The sequence below is a fragment of the Miscanthus floridulus genome, chromosome 19, assembly GCF_019320115.1.
Source record: "Miscanthus floridulus cultivar M001 chromosome 19, ASM1932011v1, whole genome shotgun sequence".
Lineage (NCBI taxonomy): Eukaryota > Viridiplantae > Streptophyta > Magnoliopsida > Poales > Poaceae > Miscanthus > Miscanthus floridulus.
This window is the reverse complement of record NC_089598.1, coordinates 43,767,416-43,787,013: the sequence shown is the minus strand read 5'-3', so window position 1 is coordinate 43,787,013 and position 19,598 is coordinate 43,767,416. Positions and strand designations below refer to the sequence as shown.

The following is a 19,598-nucleotide window of genomic DNA, read 5'->3' as shown; positions in this document are numbered from 1 at the left end:
CCCCGTGGTTTTAAAATCACTAGGGTTGAGCTCTATGAGGGAAGGATGAATCCAACACAGTGGCTATAGGCTTACGCCACCGCTGTCCATGCCGCCGGAGGAGACACCAGTGTCATGGTGAACTATCTCCCTATCATGCTCACACCACCCACCATGAGCTGGTTTACTAGCCTTGCCCCGAACTCCATTGGATCCTAGGAAGAGCTAAAAAAGTCTTCACCGACAATTATATGGCAACGTGTACTCGATCGGGCACCAATCATGATCTCAACCGCATCAACTAGAAGCCGTTCGAGCTCCTCCGCAGCTACATCCGACGCTTTTTTGAGATGAGAAATTCTATTCCCAACATCACAGAAGCTGAGGTCATCACCGCCTTCACATGAGGACTCCACCATCGCGAGCTTTGCTCCAAGTTCAACCACAAGCTGCCCACAGGCATTGGCAAGATGATCACTATGACCAACCAATACGCTGACGCCTAGGAAGCCGAGGTGCGCTTCAATGAGGATGTGGGCACTCATCGCCCACCTTGCCGCTACGACAACCGCCCGATGACAGATGCCACAATGACTGCCGCTTCGACAACTGTAGTTACCATCGTGACAGTGGCCATGATCGAGCAGAAGAACCCAAGTCTGGCCAAAATCACTGCCGCCGGCCAGACCACATCGTCGCCATCGTCAGTCAACCTCACGCCAAGTGCAACTACGATGAGCAGTACCAAAAGATCCTCGATGGCCCGTGCCCTCTTCACAAGAACACCAAGCACAAGATGAAGAACTGCCTCGGCTTGGCTAAGGAGTTTTAGGACAAAAAGCTGGAAGACGACGCCAATGATAGGGCCAGAGGCCGCCGACCGCCTGGGGGCAACAACAATGCCTTCTAGGACCATGACAAGGTGATTGCCACCATCTTCGGGGGCCTCACCTCCACCGAAAGCAGACGAGAATGGAAGCTTGCCGCACGGCGGGTGCTCTCCATCGCTACAGAAGACGCCACCGCTAACCCTAGTTATCGCCCATGGTCCAAGGTACCCGTCACCTTTAGCAGGGCCGACCAGTGGGCGGACATCCCCTACACAGGGCTTTTCCCCTCGTCCTCGACACAACCGTCCAAAAGGTGCTTTTCAGAAAGGTGCTCGTTGACGGTGGGAGCGCTCTAAATCTCCTCTTTGCCAAAGCCCTAAAGGAGTTGGGCCTCGGGTTATCAGATCTCACACCCTTTGACTCCTCCTTTTGGGGTGTGGTACCTGGCAGGGCCTCTAAACTGCTTGGAGAGATCACCCTACCAGTACAGTTTGGCACGACAAGCAACTACCGCGTCGAACACATCACCTTCTACGTCGCTGACTTCAACACCATCTATCACGCCATACTTGGTCGGCCAGCTCTAGCCAAGTTCATGGTTGTACCATACTACACATATTTGGTGCTGAAGAAGCCTTTGACTGTAGGAGTTCTAGCCCTGCGGGCCAACCTCTCCATCACCTATGCCTACGAGACAGAGAGTCTCGCTCTCGCCGAAGCCACCGACCTCTCCATCCAGATGGCCAGCGTGGTCACCAAAGCCAAGACGTTGCCCACCGACGACATGGAGATCCCAGAGCTGGAGCCTCCTCGTGCCTTCGTCAAGTCCAAGGAAATAAAGGAGGTCGGCCTCGACCTCGATGACCCCTCCAAGAACATGAAGATTGGGGCTCACCTTGACCCCAAATAGGAAAGCGCGCTCGTCTCCTTCCTACGTGCCAACACCAACAGGTTTGCTTGGAAACCTACAGACATGCCAGGGGTACCACAGGAGAAGATCGAGCACTCCTTGAATGTCTCACCGACCGCCAAACCGATCAAGCAGAAACTCCAACGATTCACGCCAGACAAGAAGGAGGCTATTCGGGTAGAAATAAAACAGCTCTTAGCTGCTGGATTTATAAAAGAAGTGTATCATCCTGAGTGGTTGGCAAACCCTATTTTCATTTGAAAAAAGAATAAAGAATGGAGAATGTGCGTTGATTACACTGATCATAACAAACACTGCCCTAAAAACCCCTTCGGTTTGCCTCGGACAGACGAGGTTGTAGACTCCACCGTCGGCTACGAACTGCTCTCCTTCCTTGACTGTTACTCTGGCTATCACTAGATATCCCTCAAGGAAATAGATCAGATCAAGATGTCGTTCATCACGCCCTTCGGTGCATACTGCTACACCACCATGTCCTTCGAACTCAAGAACGCCGGGGCAACCTATCAAAGGGCCATCCAGATGTGCCTTGATCAATAGATCGACCACAACATCGAAGCTTACATCGATGATGTGGTCGTCAAGTCTAGGACCATCGACAACCTTATTGCCGACCTCGAAGAAACATTCGCCAACCTAAAAAAGTACCGATGGAAGTTGAACCCTTCAAAGTGCATCTTTGGAGTTCCATTAGGAATACTGTTGGGCTACATCGTCAGCGCTCGTGGCATTGAACCCAACCCTAACAAGGTCTCTGCCATCACCAACATGAAACGGCCAACATGCGCCAAGGATATACAGAAACTTATAGGCTGCATGGCTGCTTTAAGCCGCTTCATATCGCGCTTCGGTGAAAAAGGGCTACCGTTCTTCAAACTCCTCAAGGCCTCTGAGCGTTTTTCCTAGTTGAAGGAGGCATATAAGGCTTTCGAGCAGCTCAAGTTGTTTCTAACAAAGCCTCCGATCATGATGGCACCATAGCCAGACGAAACTCTCCTGATCTACATCGCCGCTACTTCTCACATCGTCAGCACAACCATCATGGTCGAACGTGAGGAGGTCAGGCATGCCTATAAGGTGCAATGTCTGGTATACTTCATCTGCGAGGTCCTTAACGAGCCCAAAACTCGTTATCCTCATGTCCAAAAGTTGCTATACGCCATCCTGATTACATCGCGTAAGCTCCACCACTACTTCGAGTATTACAGGATCGTCGTGGTCACCGAGTTTCCTCTAGGGGACATTCTCTGTAACAAAGAGGCCAACGACTGTATCATCAAGTGGGTTGTCGAGCTCGGCACTTACTCCATTAAATTCAGAAGCAGGCCTACGATTAAGTCTTAGGCGCTTGCTGATTTCATCGCTGAGTGGACCGAGATCCAAGAGCCCATCGCCGACACCTGCCCCGAGCACTGGGTGATGCACTTCGACGGTGCCCTTAACATCAATGGTGCTGGTGTGGGCATTCTGTTCATTATGCTGACCAAGGATAAGCTCCGATACGTTCTCTGGATACACTTTCCGGCCTCCAACAACGCCGCTGAATATGAAGCATGTCTCCATGGACTCCGTATAGCCATTGAGCTCGGCGTCAAATGCCTCATGGTATACGGGGACTCCGCACTAGTCATCAACCAGCTTCACAAAGACTAGTCTTGCTCCAGCGAGAAGATGGATGCATATTGTGTCAAAATCAGAAAGCTTGAAGGAAAATTCTATGGCATCGAGTACCACCACGTGGTACGTGACTAGAATCAGCTCACCGACCATTTATCCAAGTTGGGCTCTTCTTGTGCCACGATCCCACCGGGGGTCTTCGTTCAAGATCTCCTGGCGCCATCCATTAAAGAAGATAAGGAAGTTCAGGAAGTTCCCCTCGCCGAGCAGCTGGTACTGGCGGTGCCTTCGCCGGCCGCCGATTGGAGGGAACAATTCATCAAGTACCTCACCAGCACTGACGTACCCACTGATAAGACTAAAACCGAATGCCTAATCCATCGAAGCAAACATTACGTGCTGGTGGACGACAACTTGATGAGGAAAAGTGCCAAGGAAGGGATTCTGCAAAAATGCATCACCCAAGAAGACGGAGTGAAGTTACTTCTTGAAATTCATTCTGGTTCCTGTGGCAACCACGTGGCTTCAAGAACACTAATCGGCAAAGATTTTCAAGCTAGTTTTTATTGGCCCACGGCCATCTCTGATGCAGAAGACCTCGTCCGACGTTGTGAAGGATGCCAATTTTTCGCCAAGCAAATACACGTGCCGGCACAAGAGCTGTAGACCATTCTAGCTTCCTAGCCCTTTGCATGCTAGGGACTGGACATAATTGGCCTTTTTAAGGCTATGCTAGGTGGCTTCCGGTACATATACATCACCATTGATAAGTTCTCCAAGTGGATTGAGTATAAACCGCTTGTCTCGGCTACTGAAAAGAAAGCATCGAGCTCTTCGAAGATATCATCCATAGATTTGGTCTCCCGAACAGCATCATCACCGACCTTGGAACTATGTTTACTGGCCATCACTTTTGGGACTTCTACGAAGACCGTTGCATCTCCATCAAATACGTCTCTATTGCTCATCCTAGAGCCAACGGCCAGGTCGAACGGGCGAACAACATGATCCTTGATGCCCTCAAAAAGAGACTATATCAGAAAGAAGAAAAGCACCCGGGCAGATAGATCAAGGAGCTACCAGCTATAGTCTAGGGACTGCATACTCAAGCTAGTCGCAGCACCGGTGTATCTCCATACTTCTTGGTCTACGGCTCAGAAGCCATACTACCAGCGGACATTGCCTTCCGAGCACCTAGGGTGGAAAACTATGATGAAGGGCAAGCCACAACTGTTTGGACAGAGGACGTCGACAGGGCCGAGGAAGAACGCCTAATCACCTGCATCCACATAGCCAAATATTTGGAAGGCTTGCGGAGGTACTACAGCCGCAACGTCAAAGGTCGTTCATTTGTTGTCGGCGACCTCGTTCTCCATAGAAAACAAAAAACCGAAGGGATGCACAAGCTCTCCTCCCCTTGGGAAGGGCCTTACATCGTCAAAATGGTCACCCGACCAGGGTCTTATCGCCTATGTGACTTAGAAGGAATCGATGTTCCCAACTTGTGGCATATCAAGCACCTCATACATTTCTATCCTTAAAATGCCCCAGATATGTACTCTCCACTTTATGACGAACAAAGTTTTGGTCTCCATAAATTGTCTCCACTTTTTCTGCATTATGGTTTAGTCTCCACTTATGGTCGCCGAGCTCCATGCTACTCCATAGCGAACTCCAATATGAAATCGCCATAACTGCGGCGACCACATTTCTCCAAATCTCCAATGTTGTCGCCGAACGGTTTTCTCCAAATCGCCGAATGATTTCTCCAAATCGCTGGCACATTTTTGCCAAAAATCGCCGAATAAGTTTTCTCCAAATCGCCGAACACGTCTTCTCCAAATCGCCAACGTATTTCACCACATGTTTTCTCCAAATCGTCGAACACGTCTTCTCCAAATCACGTCTTCTCCAAATCGCCAACGTATTTCGCCACACGTTTTCTCCAAATCGCCGAACACGTCTTCTCCAAATCACCAACGTATTTCACCACAGGTTTTCTCCAAATCGCCGAACACGTCTTCTCCAAATCGCCAACGTATTTCGCCACACGTTTTCTCCAAATCGCCAAACACTTTGCTCCAAATCTCCAAGATTTTTCACCAATCTGCGAGCATCATACTTTCTTTTATGTTCTCTTCGGAGAAGACCCAGTCTTCGATCTCTCCCTACACATGTCATGGGCTCTACGCTCTGTGTTATGGGGTGGTCGGCTGCGGTTCCTTGGTCACGCCTGTTCCTCCTACAAGTCCACGGGCTCCGCGCTCGACGTTATGGGCTATGGGCTAGCCAAGGCCGAGAGCTCAGCACAGAACTAATTGCTCAGACACCGCTTATACTGTCTATATCTCCAAGTTATTTCGATAACCGCCGAGCAGCACATGTTCCGCTCTATTCTCTATGGAGAAGACCCAGTCTCCGATCCCTCCCTACACATGCCATGGGCTCCACGCTCTACATTATGGGTGGTCGGCTATGATTCCTTGGTCATGCATGTTCCTCCTACACGTGCACGGGCTCTGCGCTCGACGTTTTGGACTATGGGCTAGCCGAGGCCATGGGGGTCAGTAGGGAACCAACTGCTTGGACACTACTTGTACTACGTATAATTGCGTTATGGTCAAAACTATGAAGATTTTTTCGATGAAATATAAGCTAACTACATACACATGCACCTTATAACATTTATCATATACATAAGTGTTTTTTTGCACTTTCGCGCGTTCTAACTACCCCAACCAGATGTTATAGATGTTAGCCTTCGAGTAGATCACCGAGCTTCACCATCACCATCTGTCTCACCAAACAGGTCGATGTCGCCGGCCAGCTCTTTCGCCGCATCCTCCACCTCGTCCTCTAGCTGCTGAATTTCAGCTTCGCCTAGCCCTTCGGTGAATCCGGACCCTATCGCCTAAAGGTCAGTGGCTAGATAGTGGGACTAAACCACAGCAAGGGTGTGGGTAGCGGCGGAAACAACAACATCGCGGTTGAAGCTCTTGAACCTCTCCCACGCCATCTTGCACCTTTCGATGACGATGTTCGAGCACAGTGGCCTGCTGTCGGGCTGAGGAACCACCATTGGGTCGACGCAGTCAAGCACTGGTTTGATGCCGGCAACTACAGCTTCAAACTTGTCCCTCTGGGTCCGGGCGTCCTGCTCCAGCACATCGAACTATGCCTTGACCCTCCAACGGTAGTCTGCAAGCATTACAAAGTTCCATCAAGCAAGGAAATTACTTTAGCAGTAACCTTGACCAGGGAGTACTCACCGTTCTGCTCTTCAGCCAGTTTGTTCGCTCACCCTGTCTCCTTCACTTTCTCCTCTCGGAGTTGTTTGAGGACCTGGCGTAGCTGGCTGAGCTCCACATCTTGCTCTACAAGTACAACAGTAGTCACAAAAAATGAGCATATCCAACTATGCAAAACACTTTCGCCGATCACATGTACCTTTCTTCTGCTCGAAGATTTTCTGCAACTGCTCCAACTGCTTGGAAGCGTCCTTCAATTGTGTGGAGGCAGTGGCCAGCTGCTTGGACTTGCTCCGTAGCTGTTCGGACGTAGCAGCCAGCTGCTCAGATAGGACCCCCCTCTGGTGTTCTAGGTCCCGCGCGTTGGGCTCAGCGAGGTCTTGCTCGTGCTGGGCCCTCTAGGTATTTCTCTTCGAGTGGTTCATCGCCTCCTTGAGTTTTTGGTTCTCCTCGGTGAGGGGCTCCATCCTCTATCAACTGGTGCCGGTGTTCGGCAATTCGAGTTATCCCCTAAAAAGGCATGGTGACAATAAAGGAATTCGGTCTCCAACGTCAAAGACGAGTACTCAGGATTCAGTACTAACCTCGATTTGTTTTATTACTCCGACGAGGGTGGATTTCAATCTTCTTATCTCCTTGGGGGTGTCCTCCTCTTTGATAATTAGCACTTCATCACCGCACTTGCGGAGGATTTGGACGGATTGGGTTTGAGGTTCGGCACGAACGATCTCTTCCACTTCGTCCTCCTCCGCTGCAGCTGGAGGCACCACCGAGGGGCTTTGTGGCCGGATAGCGGGACCGACCATGCCCTATGATGCCTCAGGCGGCACCGTTAGCTCCTCGGACGCCACTGGATTTGCTGACCTAGATTTTGGTGCATCACCGGCAACTCCAACTTCAGTTCCTGAGGGTCCGGTAGTACCCGCCGTTGCTTCAGGTATTGTCAACGACCCGCCCCCCTGGTGTCAACCTCTCGCCATCTCCAAGTCCACCGCCAGCGGTGGTTGACTCTCCTGCCGACTGCCGAGCACTCAGGGACTCCGATACAGGAACCGCCGGTGCTGCCTCCACTCTAGGATCAGCTCGAGGCTGCTCATCAGTGTGGGCGGCTAGGTCTGGACCCTCCGTATGCCTTGCACTACATCAGATCATTTCATCAAAGCACCAAAAAAGCTAAGATAAGACAGCAAAGTAACTCCAACACAAGGATACTTACCGTTTGTTCTGCCGGTAAATTTTTTTGAATCGACGATGCCTGCCCGAGCCCCTAGAAGGGGCTATGGGGTCGACTCCCATGCACTGGGGTAGAGGTCTCGCCTCTTCCACAGTTGGCCTCTACTCCGCCTGCTACTCCAGGACTTCCCCTGCCCGTCGCTCTAGGTTTACCTCTGCCTGTTGCTCAGGGACTCCCGTCGCCCGCCCAACGGGGACTTCCGTCGTCTGCTACGCGGGGATTTTCTTCGCCTAATGCTTGGGGAATCCACTTGCCCACTGCTCGGGGACTTTTTCGTTTCCCCTTGATTGCTCCTCCATGCATGTGCTGAGTGGAGGTGCCTGTGTGCTCGGATAAGGAGCAACTAGAGTTTCGTCGTCATTAGACCACTCGATCACCGCGGTCCTTCATGTTTGAGTGGTCTGGTCACCTTCAAGTGAGACACCGCCTAGTTTGAGGGGAGCAGTAGCCGCCATCTTTCTCTTCTTCTGGGCTGGCTCATCTATCGCTGCCCTCTTCCCCCGAACTTTCTCTAACACCGCGGGCGAACTCTCCGTCCGACCAACGTCGGTGCCTCCAAACTCTGAGGAGGCGCTGGCAACATCTTCCTCAGGCTGAGACGGTGGCCAAGCATCTACACCCCTTGGCCAATCACCCCTAGGCACGCCAGAGAAATACACCGCTCTTTCCTGTGAATGGATCTTTGCATAAGTGAATCAGTTCACTGCTCGGTAATGCTTCAGGGTTAAAAGTATCGGGAATAAAAAATCGAGATGATTACCTAAGGAGGCGGATATGTGCAATTGAAGGCCCTTGTTTGCTTTGGCCAGATGAATGAAATGTTTGGAGTGAATAGCTCTACGGCCCGCTCTAGGACATTCTTCTTCGTCAGCCACTCCGTCCTCTCCTAGGTCCTGTCATCATCACCTCTGTAGTCAAAGCTTGGGTGGGCCCTCTCCTTGCATGGCTAGATGCGGCACACTATGAAGCTTGCTGCCACTAGTTTGCCTCTAATTTCCACGCCTTTAATCAGATCAAGGAGCTCCCTCACTTGTTCCATGTCAGCATTATTCGGTTTCTCCGACCATCTCCTCTGGTTCTCCGGGATATGGTGGACATCGCAGCGGATTGTAGGGTGACTCAGTTTCATGTAGAACCACTTGGAATTCCACCCTTTTAGAGAAGTGTTCAGTGGTACATTAATGTACTCGCTGGCCATTCCATCCCGGAGCTACAGATATACGCCGCTGACCACCTTGGAACCACTGTCGCGTTTCTTCTTCAACCAAACAGGTGTCTAAAGAGGTTGAAGTGTGGCAGAACCCCCAGAAACGCCTTACAGAAATGGATAAAGATCGAGATGTGTAATATGGTGTTGGGGTGGAGATTGCACAGACTAATCGCCTAGAACTCTAGCAGATCCTACAAGAACGGATGAACAGGGAACCCCAACCCATGCCAGAAATAATCCTCAAAGACTACAACTTCATCAGTGTTGCGCATCAAGAAGGGCTCACCGCTGGCTAGCCGCCATCCGGTGGTGACACGGTCAGGAAGCATGTGCGCCTCCACCAATCTCTCGAGCTCCGCTTCCCCCGTACTCGATGGCACCAACTCTTCGTCACGACTGGCTCCTGCTCCTGCTTTCTTTGGGCTCGCCTTCTTTGGGTTCACAGCTCTCCTCTTAGGCGCCATCTCTTAGATCTGGATGGGGACTGGCATCGGGAGCGTGCGTGGATTTGAATCTGGAAATGTGAGGACTGAGGATGAAGACGGGATGACAAAGTGGCAAAGGTATGAACACAGGATGCGGCGATGCTGTTATAAAGCACTTTCCCCATCCTTTCGCATGCGAGGGTTTTTGGGAAACCGTTCCCATGATTTGCGCCCCTCTGAATTCTCTGGCGTGGCTTAATGGGCCTTAGCTCGGGCTTTTACGCAATCGCAACCCATGTCGCTCATTTATCGCCACCGATTGGTTATTACTCGCCGAATAATCACCAACTTCTCTACCATTTATTGAGGCTCAGAAACAGTTTATGTACAGTTATTACTTCGGTTTTCTCTCCACGATTGGGTTTTTCAGATATGTCCGTAAACGGCTCGAGGACTGGCTGCCTGCTCGACTGGTCTTTTACTATTCTTCTATTTTGGACCCTGGCACCACAATACTACATCATCTACTATCAGGCTCAGGGACTAAGTGGGCACACTTCACCTTGCGGTGAATGTGCTCTCTTTCATTTCAAGGCTACGATCGAGGACTGGCTGCCTGCTCGGCTGGTCTTTTACTATTCTTCTACTTTGGACCCTAGCACCACATGACTACGTCATCTACTATTAGGCTCGAGGACTAAGTGGGCACACTTCACCTCATGGTGAATGTGCTTACTTTGTTCTGGAAGACTCCACGCCTCTTGAAGTTGAAGAAGACTATCTCCTTTTCTCATGGTCGGACTCTAAGTGGGCACACTTGTTCCACTGCGAAGAAATTTTCAATTCTGAAGTTGAGCTCCTTACACCCATATGGCAAGCCGTGCTTGGGGTATGCTGCTCAGCTATAGTTTGTACTGCTCGGTTATAGTATGCGCTGCTCGACAACTGCTAACAACTGCTCGACAACTCTTCAATGTGGTCGGACCATGAGTTTTGACTGCTCGACTTCATTCGCACCTACTCGGACAAACTCAAGACGGCGTTGCACTACGGGTACACGGCGCTCAAAGACTAGCTGTGGGGGGTACAACCCCAGATACCCATGGTAGACCACATGGGCTACGCCCTTAGGGGTGGCCTAGCCCACGAGGCGAAGCCTTACAGGGCACGACTCTAGTCGGCGGTTTCCACAAGACATCTAGATGATATCCTGAAGATACTACGAGATCTGTTAGGATATGTATGATCCCAAGATTCATGTAATCAGTTATTACTTTCCGGTTATCTCTCAGATCTAACCAACTTGTAACCCTGTTCCCTAGACTATATAAGGCGGGCAAGGACCCCCTCCAAACACACGCAATATCATACGATAGCTAATACAAACCAACAGACCACAGGAGTAGGGTATTACATCATACTAACGACCTGAACCTATCTAACTCGTGTGTCTCTATTGCCTTCTTGTTCTTGATCTCATGCTCCTCTACCGATCAATCTACCTTCATGGGAAACCCCTCGAAGGACTGCCAACGATATTCTGTCGACACGGTCCGATCGTGGGGGAGAATATTTCTCAAATGAATTTTTTGAGTTTTGCGCGGTGCATGGAATTATTCATGAGAGGACGCCACCATACTCACCACAGTCCAATGAGATTACAGAGAGAAAGAACCACACTCTAACTGATTTGATTAATGCCATGTTAGAGACTATGGGACTATCTAAGCAATGGTGGGGTGAGGCTATATTAGCAGCGTGTCATGTCATGAATAGGGTGCCCACAAAGAACAAAGAAATTACATCATTCGAGGAATGGGAGAAGAAGAGATTAAATCTCTCTTGCGAACTTGGGGTTGTTTGGCAAAGGTGAATGTGCCAATAAATAAAAAGCAAAAGCTTGGACCAAAGACTGTTGATTGTGTTTTTCTTGGTTATAAATTCTAGTGTTCCTGAGATGGCTGTTGATACAATCATGGAATCTAAAGACGCTATATTTTTTGAGAATGAATTTCCCATGAAAAATGCACCTAACACGACTGGTCATGAATTTATAATTCCCCATGAGCATAAAAATTTTATTCCAATAGAACAAATTGAGGAACCCTATATGCAAAATCCTGAGGAGAATGACACTATAGTCATTAGAAAAAGTAAGAGACAGAGGACTGTAAAGTCTTTTGGTGATGACTATATTGTGTACCTTGTGGATGACACACCAACGGCCATTGAAGAGGCATATTCCTCTCCTAATGGTGACTTATGGAAGGAAGCAGTACGGAGTGAGATGGATTCTATTATGTCTAATGGAACTTGAGAAATAGTTGATCGTCCTTATGGGTGCAAGCCTATAGGGTGCAAATGTGTGTTCAAGAAAAAACTTAGGCCTGATGGTACTATCGAGAGGTACAAGGCAAGACTTGTGGCCAAGGGTTATACTCAAAAGGAAGGTGATGATTTCTTTGATACTTATTCACCGGTTGCCCGATTGACCACAATTTGAGTTTTGCTTTCCCTGGCAGCCTCTTATGGTCTTATCGTTCATCAAATGGACATTAAGATAGCTGTCCTAAATGGAGAGTTAGAGGAGGAGATCTATATGTATCAGCAGGATGGGTTTGTAGCAAATGGTAAGAAGGCAAGGTGTGTAAATTATTAAAGTCATTATATGGCCTAAAACAAGCTCCTAAGCAGTGGCATGAGAAGTTTGACAGAACTCTAACATCTGTTGGCTTTGTTGTGAATGAAGCTGACAAATGTGTGTACTATCGGTATGGTGGGGGTGAAGGAGTTATTTTGTGCTTATATGTTGAAGACATACTGATCTTTGGATCCAGCCTCAAAGTGATTGAGGAGATGAAGGCATTTTTATCTAATAATTTTGAGATGAAAGATTTGGGAGAGGCTGATGTTATTCTTAATATCAAGCTTCTGAGAGAAGGTGATGGTGGGGTAACTCTGTTACAATCCCACTATGTGGAAAAGGTGCTAAGTTGCTTTGGGTTTAGTGACTGTGCACCTGCTCCTACATCTTATGATCCGAGTGTGCTATTGAGGAAAAATCGGAGAATAGCAAGGGATCAGTTGAGACATTCCCAAATCATTGGTTCGCTCATGCATCTTGCTAGTGCAACAAGGCTTGACATCTCATTTGCTGTGTGCAAGCTGAGCCGATTTGTGTCAAACCCGGGAGATGATCACTGGCGTGCTCTTGAGAGAGTGATGCGCTATCTAAAGGGCACTATGAGCTATGGTATTCATTATACCGGACACCCGAAGGTGTTGGAAGGCTATTGTGATGCCAACTGGATCTTTGATGCTGATGAGCTTTATGCCACAAGTGGATATGTATCTTCGTTTGGAGGTGGTGCTGTTTCCTAGAAGTCTTGCAAGCAGATTATCTTAACGAAGTCTACAATGGAAGCAGAACTCACAGTATTAGACACCGCTGGCTCTGAGGCCGAGTGGCTTCGTGATCTCCTTATGGATTTACCGGTTGTTGAAAAACTCATACCGGCTATTTCTATGAACTGCGATAACCAGACTGTGATTACGAAGGTTAACAGTTCTAAGGATAACATGAAGTCTACAAGGCATGTTAAGAGATGACTAAAATCTATCAGAAAATTGAGAAACTCCAGAGTAATAGCATTGGACTATGTTCACACGTCTAACAATCTAGCAGATCAATTCACTAAGGTCTGTCACGCAATGTGATAGAAAGTGCATCGAGAGAGATGGGTTTGAGACCCACATGAAATTTTCTATAGTAGTAACCTATTCTATGTGATTGAAGATCCCATGAAGTAGGATGGTGAAACAAGCTAGTAGTAAATTGTGAGGAAAGATCCTTAGTAAGACTCATTTCTGATGCATATCTTTCCTTTCTGTAAGGCATGTTGGTTTTTACCTTAATGTGTTTCAAGTGGCTTGCTAAATCAAAGATGTTGTCCTACAGAACATATTTTGAGGAACACACCTATATGAGTCAGACTATTGGTCACAGTCTATGAGATTTGGGTGATCTCTAAATACTCATGAAAGGCACTAGAGTATGACTTATATGCTTCAAATAGAGGGGGTGCCTTTTGTAGCCTAGTATCAGCTAAAGACTTTAGTGACATTCACCTCACACAAAACTATCAATTCAAGGCTTAGTCCATTGTTCAGTTGTGACTGAGTGAAACTATTACTCTAGATGGATGTTCAACTTAACAATTTCTATCGAAACACTAGTATATAAAAGAAATATGGTTCTGAGACTACTTTGTTACAAACCCTAGAGTTTGGTGGGGATTGTTGGATATATTATGGGCTTGGCCCATATAATATTTAATAAATCAAATAAAACTCTATGGTCCGTAACATTAAGCGTTGTATGGTTTAATACCGTACGGGATTTTGATTAAACGTTGACTCAACTTATTTGGTTGGAAATTATCCATCTTAATTGAGAAGCTGAGAAAAGGACACAGAAGTGCCACACGCGCGCGCGTGCTGCCACCACCGTCGCCGGCCGGGCCGAGCCGAGGCCGAGGCCGTGGCCGTGGCAGGCAAGCAGGCGGGCGGTGAGCGAGCGGACGTGCAGACGTGGCCAGATTTTGCCACTTAATCCACATAATTACGGGAGTTTCTCTCCTTTATGATGGAGGCGAGTTGATTGCGTAGTTACCGTCTCTTCGTGTCTCCGTCTCCTGAGTTCCTCTGCCGGCTTTCTCCCTCCCCGCCATTGGGCATAGAAGTAGAAGTCCTTCGTCAGTCCAATCCCCCTTCGCTTTCGAGAGACCACATCTCAGCCGCCCTTTGGCTTTCCCTGTCCCGTACCTCTGCGCGCACGGAGCAGCGGGAGAGCAGGTGCCTCCAGAACCCTCGTCCGTCTGTGAACCTTGCACGGGGTGTGCAGCGATTAGGTTTTTGGGGAGCGATTTCACGCGACTGCTCGTCCGACGTCTTCTTCCTGGTGATCACTCGCGGAACCCGCCTTCTTCCTGGTGATCGCTCGCGGAACAGCAAGGTGTCTTGTTCCTGGTAACCGTTCGTGGGACTGCACTGCGAACACCTTCCTGCATCGACTGTGGTCCACGACTTCGAGCAACGCACTATGTCTTGTGCGAATGGAGCCTCCGATGCCCTCGGCATGGGACCCTCCACTAGGTACACTCTTAACTCTGTGATTACCGTACTTTGTGTACTTACTGTATCGATCAGTATGTCATACTTGCATGCTGTAGCGTTTGTTAGTGATATACACATGCACATATATGTCGTCACGAACCTGCTGATGTTTTATTTTTGGATTAAATTGACCATGAAAATGCCTAATTATCTAACATCAAGAAGTTGATAAAGCGGGGCAAACTTTGATTGTTCCTGAGGTTGGAATGGTTTTTGATTAGGAAGTTAAAGCTTATGAGATGTACAACACATATGCCCGGTTCGTAGGGTTCAGTATTAGAAAGAGCCATACAAAACGTCGAGCAGATGAAACTATACTTCGAAATATACTTCGAAATATATAGTTTGTAGCAACCAAGGATATCGGGATAATGAGTTATCAAAGAAGGACATTACAAGCACGGGATGTGATGCTCGTGTTCAATTTAGTGTTAGTAGAGAAGGGATTTGGACAGTTCAAAAGGTTATTCTTGATCACAATCATTATCTTGCTAGTCCAAATAAATGCCATAAGCTGAAGTCCCAGCGGCGTATTACAGAAGCAGACAGGAAGTTGATTGGGCAGATAAGGGAAGCAGGGATGAAGCTAGGCCAGGTGTATGAGTTTATGAAGGAGTTCTACGGAGGACCAGACAAAGTGCCATTCTCAAGGATGGATTGCAATAATGAGATTGGTCGCGAGCGCAAGAAGTACTTAGAATCCAATGATGTACAACACATTGTTGGAATACTTGAAGCAGAAGCAAACAGAGGATCCTACATTTTTTTATGCAGTTCAATTAAATGAGGAAGATGGTTGAATTGTTAATTTCTTCTGGGCAGATGTTCAATCTATCATGGATTATGCATGCTTTGGTGATTCTGTGTCATTTGACACCACATTTCAGACTAATAAATTTGAAATCCCTTTTGCTCCACTCCTTGGAACTAACCATCATAAGCAGACAATAATTTTTGGTGCTGCAATAATATTTAATGAGACCATTGAATCATTTGTTTGGCTCTTTGAAACCTTCCTAACAGCAATGTCAGGAAAACATTCAAGCACAATTTTCACCGATCAAGATGCGGCTATAGCAGGAGCAGTTGCCTATGTGTTCTGAAACACAAGCCATCGTCTTTGTTTGTGGCACATCTATGTTAATGCTGCTAAACATCTGGGGCATGTAATTCATAAGCATCCTGTTAAGTTTCTACCTGATTTTAAGAGATGTGTTTATGAGGATAGATCAAAAGTTCTATTTATCTAGAAGTGGCAAGAATTATTGATAGAGTATAACCTCGAGGAGAACCAATGGATGGAAAACTTGTTTCGTCTGAGGAAAAAGTGGGCTGCTGTCTACCGTGCCTCTTTTACAGCTGATATGAACTTGACTCAAAGGAGCGAAGGCACACCCCTTCAACTATCGTCGAGAGAGATACCCGCGACAGACGAAGGAACACCAGAAAGGAAAATAAACAAAGGTACAACCGTAATTCCTATTACAGATTACAAGTTTTGCGACGATGTCAAGCGCCCTTCAGGTTGCAACCCCCGCTGCGTGTGCCAGGAACACCGACGTAGAGATGAAACCCTTTGCTACCCAACAATTGCCCTCTTCAACAATTCGATCAGCTAGGTTGTAGTCCTCACAGATAAACCATGAGCCTTGGCAGACAGCCCCCAGGCTGATGAATTCTGCAAGGAAAGTTTCCTTGTCCGACGAATGTGTAGGGTCCCTGTTTTGCAGTCCTTAGTCACGGAGGAACAAGACAGAGATGGATCAAAGGCATGCTAGATAGAACATCAATCCTTCGGAGTATTAACTTCTGCTTCAGATGATTCGCCGGCAGATGATCCTTCGCAATGACTTGATTCAAAAGGTGACAACACAGGCATCAGGTGATGAACCTGAGAACAGAATGTTGCAAGTTAGTATTATACTAAAGAAGTAAGAACAATCCATCACAGGTTGACAATGGGGATAATGTCTCACCAGGCATATTAGCCAACTGCATGTGAAGAAGAGGATGATCATCTCTTTGGTCACCGACAGAGACCTTGGCCCTGGTCGGCTGGCTGTAAAAACGGCTTATGCTGATACTGATTTGTCGTGAGAGAAAAACACTGTTATTTCGCTGAAACGGTACGGCTTATATATTCAAGCGAACAGGGCCCTTGTTTTTGCTGTATCCACAGCAGTAGAAAATTAGAAATGCAGCAATGAACGAGAATGCTGCTGTTGGAAGAACCGCGATCACGAATAATCGAACATATTCTTTATGCTTCTCCAGAAGTGAAATTGGAGGCACTCCCCGATGCTTCTGTCCAGGTTTACTGTGATGAGGTTGGTTGGGATTTTCATTGCTGTGAGAGCTGGAAAGCGTGTAAAAGCTGGAGCCATGGAAGGAGCATCTCCAGTTGAGTTGTCAGCCAAAGCCGTCTTACATAGAAGTTCAAACCAAGCAACAGCTGATGGCCCTCAAGATAGGTGTCCACCCAACACTGAATTCTTGTGGAATATCGAAGTAGTTTGCACAGATACAATCACACGTACATGATAATTTTTCAAGGGAAAGAAGAGATAGGAACTCTAGAAACAGCATTGTCTTCAAAGCATTCTCTGATAACTGACTCAATAGTCCATCTGAAGCAAATTGCAGTAAATTGGCCAATATTTCCTCTGCACCAACCATGTCTGGTAAGCAAATTGACCATATTCTATTCACCTGCATCCATCCAGAACAATCCTACAAAGTAAGTCTACCTTTGCCAATGACTCATTTTCTAGGATCTTGCAGAAGAACAAATTTTAATAGAAAATACTCCAACCAAACATACCCAGAATACAGGGGAAAACAAACTAACATTATTTTTGTTTCAAAAGCTCTGTCCCTGCATCAATTTGGTAAGTGAAGTACTTAGTTAATTCATAATCCATTTTTTTATTTTAAGTAGCAGGTCCACAGCTAATTCAAAGAAACAATTTTCGAGAACACAAAAGGAACTCGTATTGCAAATTTGTGGCAGACCCCGGGCACAAAGGAAGCAAGCATTCCGTGAATCAATCGCTACTGTCCTACGAAGAATAAAGTGTCTGGATGGCTTACCAGATCCCCAATCAGACGTGGTGATGGAAGACAAGCATGCTGCCACCACTGCAACGAGAAACGCTCCGAGTCCTCCTCCGCCGCCCCCTACTACTGACGGCTTGATCAATGCTGCCGCTGCCACCAACAGCAACACGAATCCTAAACTCCTCATCACTTCTTGCCCAGCAGCTTGGCGGCGTCCGCGTTCGCGCCTGCGCCAGAGCTCGGCAACGCAGCCGTATAGGAAGCGTCGTCGAGGCTCGCGCATGGGGAGGGACCGGGAACGCAACCAGAGTTTGCGGGAGCGCGTCATGGAGGACGAGGAGCACCTGCTCCGGTCGTCGTTGATATGCTTCCCCGTTGAGGAGAGCCCGCGCCGTCGCCGGCGCCGCCTTCTTGCCGGACGTGCCCATCGGAGGAGAGGGAGCAGAGGGGGGTGGCGGCAAACAAACCCGGCCGGACGCGGAGGCCTGGTCGTAGTACGTGGGGGGATGGGCGCCGGCGGTGGTCGGCTGGTGGTGTATCTGGGAGGTCGAGGCGGTGTCGGCAGCGGCCCCAGTTGGTCAGGTGGATGGGGGCCTGAGCGTGAAAGCTATGAGCCGAGCACTCACAGCCTCAGCCGCGAGCGAGCCGACCAAATCAGCCGGATGGGCAGCGGCTCCCAGTTGCCACGGAACCACAGTTCCTAGCGAGATGAGACACGCGTCATGCGTGGACGTCAGGTGCCCACTGGGGACTATCCCCATGGAATTCGCTCCGATGCCCATCCCCTGCTGCTACTCGCTGGGCGTGAGGGGACCATGCTTGCTACTCGCTGGTATAAATGTTCACGTAGCCTGAGGCACGATGGCACAGCACGAAGCACGTTTTTTTAGTCCGACACAAGCATGGCCCGGCCTGGTGACGTGCGGGCCCGGCCTGGCCTGGCCCGAGGGAGCAGGTCGTGCCTGGGCCGCTACTCAGGGGCGTGGGCTGGCCCGGCACGGCCCGGCCTCCCCCCTCCCCCTCCCCCTCCCCCTCCTCACTCCTCCTCCCCTCCCCGCGGCCCAGCGCAGCCCACCGTCCCGGCCTACCCCCTCGTATAAGAGCGCACGCCGTGGCGGCTCTCCCCCTCCCAGCGCCGCATTCTCAGTCGCCCCGCTCGCCTCCTCACGTCGCAGCTCCTCCCCTTCTCACATCACAGCTCGCGCTTCCCTCACGCCTCTTCCGCCTTCCCCGCGCGCGGCGGCGTCTCCCTCGCACGCATGGCCGTCTCCTTCGCGCGCGGCACGACATCCGCGCCCAGATTCGAGCGGCGACGGGCAGATTCAAGCGCGCCAGCAACCGCCGCCTCCTTGCCTCCCCGCGCGGCCCCACCTCCAGCCTCCAGGGAGAGAGCGCCGGCGGCGGCCGCCGCTTCCCGTGTGCCTCTTCCACCTTCCCCGCGCGCGGCGGCGTCTCCCTCGCACAGTCACACGCATGGCCGTCTCCCTCACGTCGGCACAACATCCGCGGCCAGATTCGAGCGGCGACGGGCGGATTCAAGCGCGCCAGCAACCGTCGCCTCCTTGCCTCCCCGCGCGGCCCCACTTCCAGCCTCTAGGGCGAGCACGCCGGCGGCGGTCGCCGCTTCCTGTGCGCCTCTTTCCCTCCTGCCTTGGCAGGCCGTACCTTCTCGGGTCGGCCCGGCCCGAAAAACGACCCAGCAGGCCGTGCCTGAACCCTTGGTTAGGCACGACGTCCGGCTAGACACGGCCCGGGTGGCACGCCGTGCCTTGCCGGCCCGACCTCCTTCGGGCCGTGCTAGGTCGGGCTGGCCCGTTGGCCATATATACTCGTTGGCGGCACTCTCGTGTGTGCTTGGTGCCTGTGTGCTGTGGGTAGGAGACGACCGGTGC

The 19,598-nt window shown here is 49.5% G+C and overlaps 1 long non-coding RNA gene across 1 annotated transcript; it reads right to left on the bottom strand.

Moving 5' to 3' along the window:
- Positions 1–15,930: 15,930 nt before the first annotated feature.
- LOC136529070 (uncharacterized) lies at positions 15,931–18,515 on the bottom strand. The gene is made up of 3 exons (XR_010777181.1): positions 17,740–18,515; positions 16,626–17,358; positions 15,931–16,540 (listed from the first exon to the last, which is right to left on the bottom strand). It is a non-coding gene; the product is annotated as an uncharacterized lncRNA (long non-coding RNA).
- Positions 18,516–19,598: the final 1,083 nt, after the last annotated feature.